The following is an 11700-nucleotide window of genomic DNA, read 5'->3' as shown; positions in this document are numbered from 1 at the left end:
GTGCCCAGGCCCAGAGTTCAAGCTCCACAACCAACCAAAAGAAAGGAGGAGGAGGAGGAGGAGGAGGAGGAGGAGGAGGAGGAGGAGGAGGAGGAGGAGGAGGAGGAGGAGGAGGAGGAAGGAGGAGGAGGAGGAGGAGGAAGAAGAAGAAGAAGAAGAAGAAGAAGAAGAAGAAGAAGAAGAAGAAGAAGAAGAAGAAGAAGAAGAAGAAGAAGAAGAAGGGGAGGAAGGAAGGGGAGGAAGGAAGGGGAGGAAGAGGAAGAGGAAGAGGAAGAAGAAGAAGAAAGAAGAAGAAGAAGAAAGAAGAAGAAGAAGAAGGAGGAGGAGGAGGAGGAGGAGGAGGAGGAGGAGGAGGAGGAGGAGGAAGAAGAAGAAGAAGAAGAAGAAGAAGAAGAAGAAGAAGAAGAAGAAGAAGAAGAAGAAGAAGAAGAAGAAGAAGAAGAAGAAGAAGAAGACAGGCACCGGTGGGTCACATCTGTCATCCTAGCTACTCAGGAGGCTGAGATCTGAGGATCACAGTTCGAAGCAGCCCGGTCAAGAAACTCCATGAGACTCTTATGTCCAATAAACCACTCAGAAAACCAGAAGTGGTGCTGTGGCTCAAGTGGTAGAACGCTTGCCTTGAGCTGAAAAGCTGAGGGACAGTGCCCAGGCCCAGAGTTCAAGCCCCATGACCAACAAAACAACAACAACAACAAAAAGCTAGCAGAAATATATCCTCTCATAATTCTGGTGTCCAGAGATCTGAAATCAAAGTCTGTAAGGCTGTGCTTCCTCCAGCACCTCTCCTAGAGGATTTTTCTTGCCTTTCCAGCTTCTTCTACCCTGAGTTGTTCCTGCGCTTCTAGCACCATCACTCCATCTCCACCTCTATCTTCACCTAACCTCCTTGTGTGCCCAGAAGGAAGACCTCTTGCTTGGGCTTGGTCTCAGGTGGGTTACTTAGGTCTCTCCCTGCTGGCCCAGAGCTCATAACAGCCTGAGCTCCCCATTGCTACCTGCTCCTTCACAGTATCACCAACCCCCAAGGCCCAAGCTCTGCCCCTCTGTCCTGAAAATCTCTCTTGCACACCCATGTCCAAGCCTGCCCCTGCCTTCCCATCATCCAGGAAGTACATAAAGGTGGGAGACAGTGGTGGCATGCAGAGCTGGTCCTGACCTGAGGCCAGGTATGAGGCAACAGGGGCAGGAAGGGACATGAAAGAAAGCTGATAGGGAATGGAATCATGTGCTGTCCAGAGCTGCCTGTGGAAAAAAAAAAACCTCAATGTGCATGGCCTCAGACCAAAGAAGGGAATCCTTGCCAGTTTTAGAGGCCAGAAATCTGCAGTGTAGGTACTGGGGGCACGGGTTCCATCCGAAGGCTCCACGGCACAGCTCGCCACCTCTTGGCACAGGTGATGGCCTTCCAGTCCAGCGTCTGGATCTGTGCAAGAGATTCTGGCTCCACATCCTTCTTCCCAGCTTGCTTTTTCTGCCTGTGTGTATGTGTGTGCCTTTGTGGAGGGGCTCAGTTCTACTGGCCCCCTGTGCTGTCTGTCCCCAAGCTGGGAACAGCTGCATTCTCTCCCCTGCCTGATACCGGAAACTGGGCAGCAGTCACAACTCCCACCTCCCTTCAGCCCAGCTGGTCAAAGCCATTTGGTCGTGTGCTCTACCAAAAAGTTCCCTGTGCATAGCCAATAGTCATTGGATCTGGCAGATTTAAGTCCACATTCTCTAATGGGGTGGTAGATTTTGGCAAATCACACCACTGTCCCCCAGCTTCTCACTCCTCCAACATAACACACCCATACACATAATACACTCCCAGCACACATACATCCACCCACCTCCACACAACTAATTCTCCCCCCCCCATATATGTGTATGACTCCGTGTGTGTTTTCCCACACGTATGCATGCTCGCTCCAGGTCACAGAGCACTTCCCCTTGGCTACTGGCCAGCCTGCCTGCCCATCCCCTCTAGGCTGGCCTGCCTGTTAAATGGTGCTCTGAGACTTCCTCCTTCTCCCCTGGGCGTTTGTGGTGTGAAGAGTCTGGACTCAGCAAGTAACGGGTGCCTGCAGATGTTACTCGAGGGAATGACTTGGTGAGCACCTTAAGTTTTAAAGCCCTGGGTCACAGGGCACTCGTCTGGCAGACGGCTTTGGCACAGTGGTTGATAACTGACTAATTCACAACCCACCAACCACAGCCAGCAAACCTCTAAGCAGGGTCTCCTCTCCTACTGGCAGGTGAACCATGGGGTTCACCCCTCCCCCTGCTTTGCTGCCACCTGTCACCTCTGTCATCCCTATTCCCTTGCTCACACAGTGAACTCTGGGTGGGGGTTGAAGCCCAGGTCTCAGCCCCAGGCTGAGCATCAAGAAGACACTGAACAAATATGGGAGGTGGGCAATTCTACCAAGAAGCCTGTTCGTAGCCCACCACTTTCTTACCTAACTCTCCCCACAAGCGCTTGGTGCTGATTAAGCCACAGCCAGCCACCGCCTCCCAATGCTGTTATCACATGAGTGAGTGACTCATTTCAAGCAATTGGACTTTGACGCTAAAGCTAATGGATGAGGCAGAGGAGGAGAGGTGTTTGGGATACAGAGGAAAGGCGGGGCTTTGACAGGGGCCCCAGGAAAATCCCATGTACTTCACAATCATCCTTTCTTTCCCGGCAGCCTTTCCTCACCACAGTCCAACACCCCCTCATCATTCTACCTAGCAACTTCCCTCCCTCCACTCATGTCACATGTCACGCGGCACACACCTTCTTCCTCCTTCCCCTGCTTCCCCCCTACGTTCTCTGTAGCTACTGTGGCCCTGAGCTCCTTGGTCCCTTCGCATCTAGCCCTCGCCAGCCTTGCATGACACTGCTGCCTTCCGACAGCAACGGTCCATGCTGCCGTCCCTGCCACCTGCTCCCATCTCAGACTCTGTGAAGGCTCAAGCACTCTCCTTCCTGGCCCTCTTTAGTGCTACCACTTGAGCCATGTCCCCAGCGCTCCCTTCCTTTCCCTCTCAAGCCAAATGCAGACCAGCTTGGAAGGCTGACCTGTGCTTGCAGAACACCTCCTTTGGTGAGGGACGAAACTTCCCATATCTTCTTGTCGATGGAGACTGACACCTTTAGTCTCCACAATCAAGGCCAATTTCAGATAGGGTCCATCCTGTTCCTACAGAGTGACCAGAACCCATGCCCTCCTGTCCCCAACACTTTTCCCTCATGGATTAGGGGCACTGGTCCTTCAGCCCCCTTCCTCCCCACTGGCCTCCCCCTGCCCAGTCCCTGCCCACTGGAAAGAACCAGTGTCACCTGGTGCAGGCCAGGCCTGGCACCTGCATACCCTATCTCCACTCCCATTTATCCTGCGGCCTGAGCGAGTGCCTGCTGCGAGGACCACAGCCATGACCACAAGCAGACAGGGTCTCCCTTCAGCAGCTTTGCCCTCCTCCCTCCCCCCCACACGCTGCACAGAGCAACCTTTGTCAAACCACAGTGTAATCACAGCCCTGTCTGCTCCAAGCCCCCAGCAACCATTCCAGCTGCTAGGAAGCAGCTCTGTTTACCTGGCAATTGGGGTTTGGTTTTATTAGACAAGGTGGAAGTTTCCTTACAAGTGGGAGCATTAGAGGGATTGTCACATCTCCGGGAATCTGCTGCCTGGATTTTTTTCTTTTTTTACTTATGTGAGTTAAAGGGTTCCATTAGCACAAACTCTGAGCACACATAAGATCATGTATGTGAGCAAGTGGCACTTAGGAAATGCTGAGAACTGGGTCCAAAGGTCAGTGATAGACAGACTAGGAGAGGCACCGCCGTCCCAGAGATAGGAGGGAGATATTGCCAGAGCTTGAGGAGGTAGACAGGAAGGAGACCACTAACATGGACTGCTAAGTGAGGTGATGAAGTTGTCCTGGAATTAGATTGTGGTGACAAATATGCAATGCTGAATAGATCTAAAAACCATTGAGTTGGGTTAGTTTAAACGAGTGGATTTTATGATATGCAAATTATACCTAAATAAAACTGTTATTTTAAAAAAAACACTACCCTGTGCAATTGTGCCAGTAAGGACAAAACCTTCCCATAGGGAAAAACTGAAGGCTGAACAATCAAGGAAGGCAGAGTGCAGAAGGAGCAGGAGCAGGCAGAAGAAGAAGCAGGACCCAGTGAAAGGTTTTAGAAGCTTAGGGCTCTACACAGATGCATGAGCTCAGACTTGAGAAGCCATGCAGCATCAGGAGGACGAGGACACTTACAACTAGGTCACAGAGAAGTTCAGGAGCCAGGCATCAGTGGCACCAGTACTGGCACACACACACATACACACAGATGTATTCATTTCTGCAGGAATTCCCTATGGCTGCGGCAGGAAAGTACACATTTGGGAACTTAAAACAACACAATTGTGAAGCTGGGAAGGTGGCTCAGTGGTAGAGTGTTTGCCTTGCATGCATGAGGCCCTGGGTTCGATTCCTCAGCACCACATAAAGAGAAAAGGCTGGAAGTGGCGCTGTGGCTCAAGTGGTAGAGTGCTAGCCTTGAGCTGAAGAACTGAGGGACAGCGCCCAGGCCCAGAGTTCAGGCCCCACAACCGACAAAACACACACACATACACAATTGTGCTTTCTCACAGTTGGAGTCTGAAATCAAAGTGTGGACAAGACTGTGCTCACTACAGAGGCTCTAGGAAAGTACCCCCTCCTTCCTCTTCCAGCTTCTAGGAGCTTCAGGAATCTTTTGTGGCCCCATCAATCCAGTCTGCACCTTCATTTTCACATGACTTCTCCTTTGTCTGTGTCTCCTCTTCTGGCATTTGACTTAGGACCACCCCCTTCCAGGATGTTATGGTCTCAAGTTAAGGTAACTAGTTACAGCTGCAAAGACTTTTTCCAAATAAGGGGCCATACACACACCTAGAAGGGTAAGTAGGACCTGATTATCTTTCAACAAACAATTCACATCCAAAGTCAGATGGCTTCATGCAGTCACCCAGCATGTCTATACCACTGTTAAGTGTAAAAGTTTTGAGTCCTACTTTATGTTCTATTATCTCAAATCTCACCCCCCAAATTGAGGTAAGAAAAGAGAAGGCCTCACCAGTTTCATCCTCACCCTGTATCCTATACCACCCATGCTTCCCAGCCTCCAGCCATCTCAGTTGCTTCCACCTCTGAGTTTGTATGGCAAAGCACAAGGCTAGAAGCACGGCCACTGTCTGTCTGCTCCTGTATCTCTGACCATGGGACCAGGGTAGCCTGGGCTTTCGTTTCTGTGGCCACCACTCTTTGACTGACTTTGTCTCAGGTTCTAAAAGTAGAAGCCAAATCTGATTGCACAAGCCTAGTTTCTGAGCAAGCCCTCTGAAAGAGAAATCCACCTTTGATAAAAATCAGCTGGAGGACAGGCCTTCATGTGAACTAGATAAGTGGGACTATGAGGCTCTTCATATTTTCTTCCACAAGAGAAATTCCTGTGAAAAAAAGACTGGAGAGGAAGAAAATGACCCATGATTCTAGCCCAGGAACTTGGGAACACTCCCATGTGAGGGTTACTCCAGCCCACTGGTTTGCATGCTGTATTCTGCTCACTATACTCCCCCTACACCTAGAAGGGGACTCAGGGGAAAAGACGATAAGGTCACCTGGAAAGCCTGTCTTTGTTATTAGAAAATCAACCTCTGAGTTCTCTTGGCAGGCTGAGTTAATTTGTCCACTTCTGTGACAAAATACCTGAGAGAAGCAGCTTAAAGGGGGAACATTATTTTGGCTCAGGGTTTCTAGAAAGAAGCGGGTAAGAAGCTCAGGGAAAAGGTTCATCCTTCAAGGGCATGGCCCAGTGACCTACTTCCTCCAACTAGTCACCGTCTCCTGGGGACCAAGCCTTCAACATATGAGTTTTGGAAGGACATTTAAAAGATCCAAACTATAACACAGGCAATCAACAGCAAAGATCTAATTGATAACTGGATAAACAGATACTCAAGCCAGTTGTCCAGCAATACAGAAGCAACTATCAAAACAGTTCCAGTGTAAGGGCAAAAGTCAGCTAATGAAATAATAACAAAATGCATCTAGATAGGAAAGGAAAAGTATTTCTGTGCAGGTGCCACAGTTTTGTATACAAAAAATCCTAAGGCGTATACCCAACCCAAAAAATGATTGATCACGATGCATTGTGCTTATGGAATTGTAAGCTCTTTGCACAACCACTTTATAACAACATTTTTAAAAAGGACTATTGAAGGCTATAAATGGGGTCAGTAAAGTTGCAAGTTAAAAGATCAACATATATAAATTAACTGCTGGTGACTCATGCCTGTAATCCTAGCTATTCAGGAAGGAGACTGTCCAGGCCAGTCCAGGCAGAAAAGTCCCTGAGACTCTTATCTACAATTAACCAGAAAAAAAGGCCAGGAATGGAGATGTGGCTCAACTGGCCAAGCAAGGAAGCTGAGCAAGCACAAGACCCCGAGTTCAACCCACAGTATCAGTAAACAACAAAAATCAATTGTATTTCTATATACTACCAATGAATGATCCAACTGAAATTAAGATAGTAGAATTTATAGTAGCATCAAAAGGAATAATAGGGATGAATGTATTTTTGAAAAGCATTCAATTAATTGAGGCATCCCATGTTCATTGATCAAAAAACTTAATATTGTTAAGATAGCAATACTCTCTAAACTTATACATTTAATAACTTAATAGATTAATACAGTCCTCATCAAAAATCTAGTTGATGCTTTTGTACAAATTCACATTTGTCCTAAAATTCTTATGGAAACACAATCTAAAACAGCCAAAATAATCTTGTAAAGAAACACTTACAGGACCTACATTTCCTGATTTCAAAACTTACCACAAAGCTACAGGAATCAGAATTGTGGTCTTGGCACAGATAGGAACATATTGAGCGCTGGCATAGAATTAAGTCCAAAATTAAAGCAATATTATCTCTGGTCATCTATCCCATTCAATGGGAAAAAGAATAATATCTAACAAATAGTACTGAAACGACTGGATATCTACACGCAAAAGAATGAAGTTGGATCCTTACCATACCTCACACCATACCCAAAAACTTATTCAAAATGATAATAGACGCAAATGTAAGAACTGAAACGATATAAAGCTCTAGAAAGAAAACAGGCATAAATCTTCATGATCTTAGATGAAGCAATAATCTCTGAGATATGATACTGAACACACCAAAGACAAAAGGAAAAATAAATTAGATGTCATCGAAATGAGACAGATAAACCAGATGCCCATGGCTCAAGCCTGTAATCCTAGCTACTCAGGAAGCTGAGATCTCAGGATATGGTTCAAAGACAGCCGGGGCAAGAAAGTCATGAGACTTTTATCTCCATTAATTATAGGAAACGCTGGAAGTTGAGCAAGTGGTAGAGCACTAGCCTTGAGCAAAACGAGCCTAAACACAGCACGGGTGGGGGGGGGGAGGTGGGAGTTAGGAGGGGGATGGGAAGGAGTGGGAAGGGGAAACAAAAGAGGAGGCAACAATTCTTGATAAGAAATGTACTCATTATCTTACATTATCTTGCCCATGTAATTGTAACCCCTCTGTATGGTATTTTCACAATTAAAAAAAAAAAAAAAAGAGCACCCAGGCCCAGAGTTCAAGTCCCAAGACTGGCAAAACAAACAAAACCCCCCTAAACAGCTGGATAGAGTTTAGCCCACAGAAAAAGAGAACCTATTTGCAAATCAGAAAGCCAATAATTGACTTGTATGTAAGTGCATAAAGAACCATTACAACTCAAGAATAAAAAGATACGGGCTGGGAAGGTGGCTCAGTGGTAGAGTGCTTGCCTCAGATGCATGAGGCCCTGGATTTGATTCCTCAGAACCACATAAGCAGAAAAAGCCAGAAATGGCGCTGTGGCTTAAGTGGTAGAGTGCTAGCCTTGAGCTGAAGAGCTGAGGGGCAGCGCCCAGGACCAGAGTTCAGGCCCCATGACCAACAACAACAACAAGAAAGAATAAAAAGATAAATAGTCCAAATAAAAATGGGCAAAGAATCTGAACAGGCACCTCAAAGTCACTAGCTTAGGAAATGCAAATCAAACACATATCACTTCACACTCAGCCATTCCATTCTTCTGTACAAGATATCTGAAAGCAAATGCCCACATGAAATCTTAGGGGGAGGGGATGCTGGAGATGAAATCCGTGATGGACCCACTGAGCTATACCCTCCACCTCCACAAACTTTTGTGCATGCATGTTCAGAGAAGATTTATTCATAAGAACCAAAAAGCAGAAACAACCCAAATGTCACTCAATAGACGAATAAACAAAATGTGGTCTATCTATACAGTGGACTATTAGTCATCCGTTTTTTTTTTAAAAAAAATTAAAAACATTGAAATGCTGGGACAAACTTCAAAAACTATGATGCTGTAGGCGAAAGAGGCCAAATACAAAAGGCCACATAGTGAGATTTCATTTATGTGAAATATCAAATAAGCAAATCTGTGGGAACTGAAAGTAAATTAATGAACCCCAGGGCATAAAGGAGAGGGGAAGAAGTGAGTACTTGGTGGGTTCAGGGTTTTGGGGAGAATGATGAAATTATCTGAACTAAGACAGTAGTAATGGATGCACAACACTGAATATTCTAAAACTGATTGAATTGTGCCCTCTGAGTGAATTGCGTGGCATGCGAACTCTATATCAATAAATCTTTTTAAAAGGAAAGTCTGATGGGAGCCCCTAATTTGTTACCACTCAGTAGTATCTCTAGTCTAGAAGGTAAAAGTGGTTTCCCTGACTAGAGGTCGCACACAAATGTCAGTAGCACAGTGTGAAGACAGAGGATGAGGACCTCAGGAGCCTGATTTTGATATTGCAGGAGGCTGAGATAAGGAGGAGGATGGTTCAAGACCAGCCAAAGCAAAAAGTTCACAAGACACCAACTCAATCAGTTAAAAAGCTGGGTGCAATGGCACCTGCCTGTCATCCCAACTACAGCAGGAATTATAAATAGGAGGACTTCAGTCCAGGACAGCCCAGTCAAAAAGCTAGACTCTACCTGAAAAAATAACCAAAGCATATAAAGGACTAAAGGTATGGCTCAATGGTAAGAGTGCCTGGCTTAGCCGGGTGCCGGTGCCTCACACCTGTAATCCTAGCTACTCAGGAAGCTGAGAGCTGAGGATCAGGGTTCAAAGCCAGCCTGGGCAGAAAAGTCTGTCAGACTCTTATCTCCAATGAACCACCAGAAAACCACAAGTGACGCTGTGGCTCAAAAATGGTAGAGTTCTAGCCTTGAGCAAAAAAAGCTCAGGAACAGAGTCCTGGCCCTGAGTTCAAGACCCATGACCGAAAAAAAAAAATGTTCCTACTGAGAGAAACTGGCCAAAGAGCACATGGGAACTGCCTACACTATCTTTGGAACTTCCTGTGATCTATAGAAAGTTCAAATGAAAACAAACATAAAGAGATGTCAGATGAGCTAGGCTGCGTTTGGAGAGGCCCAAACATCTCAAGCAAGTATTGGCAGAATTCTCCCTGAAACTATAGAATTGAAATTTTCTATCGTCTTGGTGTGTGGGTCTCCTTTTTTATTGTCTGGTTAGCAATGGTTGGTCAGTGAGCACTTCCTATCATCAGTGCTACTGGGTGGGTGAAGAGGCCAGTTTCCTAGGCAAGGAGCAGCTTTGGGAAGGAAGAGATGAGCTTCATGTTGACAACATGAAGAAGCTAATATCTCCTCTGAGAGCTCTTGGGGCCTGGAAGCCATGTTAGAGGCTGAGGTCATCAAGCAGAAGATGGTCAGTGAAAAGAAGAGAAAGATCAGCCCCTCCTGGGGGACCTTTCACACTAAGTTTGGCTTATAGCTTTCTTCTTCTACCCACTATCAAGAGGACCTCAATCTCCTCCTCCATCTCCCAAACAACCCCTGGAAGGAATCCCAGTAACTAGAACAGCCTACGCTCTTCAGTGTTGGCTGTAGTCTTCCGCTAGGGGGCAGAGTTGTCTACACCAAAAGTCACCCAGCTGGGGTGTGTGTGTGTGGGTGTGGTGTGTGAGTGTGCACGTGCTCGCGCGTGCGCGTGCATGTGCAGGTGGGTGTGCATGCACTGCTATGGCGCATTCCGTACTAGATTGGAGAAGTGTGCTGACTCATGGGAACGTGACTCCCTGCACACACACAATACGCTCGCTCACGCACACCCACTGCAAAGTCCTGAGCAGCCCCCTCACCGGCAGCTTCAAAGGGTCTCATCTGCTTGAGATAGGAAAGCAGGGTCCTCAGAAGGGAAAGGAGGCAGGAAAGGGGTGCCCCCTAGAGGATCCTGATTCCACCAGTCCCAGTCACCCCAAAGCACCCATCAGGCCCTGGTCTGGCCAAAGAGGGGATCACACTGTGCTCTGGTTTGTGTGACAATGCAAATGGCCTTGGAGGTTGGAGTTGAAAGGAGGGAAAGCAGGCCACTCAATCCACCCGCCACCCCCCCCCCCAGGCCCAGCACGCTCAATGCCATTTCTCCAAAATTGAAATTCACAGCAAAAATACACAACTAGTGAATAACTGGGCTAGATCCCAGAAATAGGCTGCCCTTTCTAAGGGGTGACGGGAATATCCTCCCTGCTTCCTGTTGCCATGGTTTCCACTCAGCTACCAGGCAGCCTGTTGCATGGAAGCCATTTTCCATGATGGGATGCTGGTGCTGGCTGGGTGCGCAGCTGTTAGCTGCCAAAAGAGAGGGTGACAAACACTGTGGTCCCAGCGATCCAGGGCCAGGGAGGAAGTGCGGGGCATGGTGTACTCTTGAGCTCATAGATCAAAAGAGAGAAAACTGACGAATGCTAAAATCGACATATGCTTGGGCAAAACCATGCTGTTGGTTTCAAGAGCAGACATGGGCTTTTGGAGCTGGGGAGCTCATCTTCTCTGGTAGCCAAGAAAGCCTAGCACAGGGGTGTCTTCCTGAAAGGTGCTGAGCCAGCTGAGTACAACGGAACCTGGAAGTCACCAATAAACCAAGATTGACCTGCTGCTCACACTGTACATCTGGTGACCTGCTAGCCCAGCAGGGCTGGGGAGAGGATCTGAGTGCCTTTGGCCTCCAAACCCAAAGGCTGTCCTCCTGCCAATTGAAGGAGTCCCTCCAGCCCTGTGCTTTCTTCCTCCCCTCTGTCCCCACCCTGCCTCTGAGCCTCAGGTAGTAGGACATGTCTTCTGGGTCACAGAGGGCCACAGTGAAGCTGGTTCTGCTTTGGGAAGGAGCTGTCCTTGCAATGTGCCTCTCAGATGGAGGACACCACCCTCCCTAGGAGTGCGATTACACCTGGGCTCACAGCACGTCCAGCACTTCCTGGGATTTTACAGGCCATTCCAGACCTTTCCTGTTGGTGTAACTCATGACAAAAGTTTGTTCAGGCCGGTCACTGTGTATTCTGGCCCCTCCCCCTCCCCTGGTTATTAACTTTTCTGGTCCTTTTCAGTGATTAAAATTCAGCCCAGACTCACATCCCAGTGGAAGCTTCCCCTTCCATCCTCCCGGCTGGAATGGAGAAGGAAGTGCTCTGACCTCCTACCCCTGCTCTCCTCCCAACCCCCTCCTTGGCTGGGGCAGTCAGGGCTTTTCTTGAACCAAGATCGGAGGTGAAGGGTAAAGGGTAAAGGGTGAGGGATGCCCACAGGAGAGCTTCCCATCTTTCCCATGTGGGTTC

Source organism: Dipodomys merriami, unplaced genomic scaffold, assembly GCF_024711535.1.
Source record: "Dipodomys merriami isolate MVZ:Mamm:240054 unplaced genomic scaffold, mDipMer1.0.p SCAF_3, whole genome shotgun sequence".
Lineage (NCBI taxonomy): Eukaryota > Metazoa > Chordata > Mammalia > Rodentia > Heteromyidae > Dipodomys > Dipodomys merriami.
Note: the sequence above shows the minus strand (reverse complement) of the source record.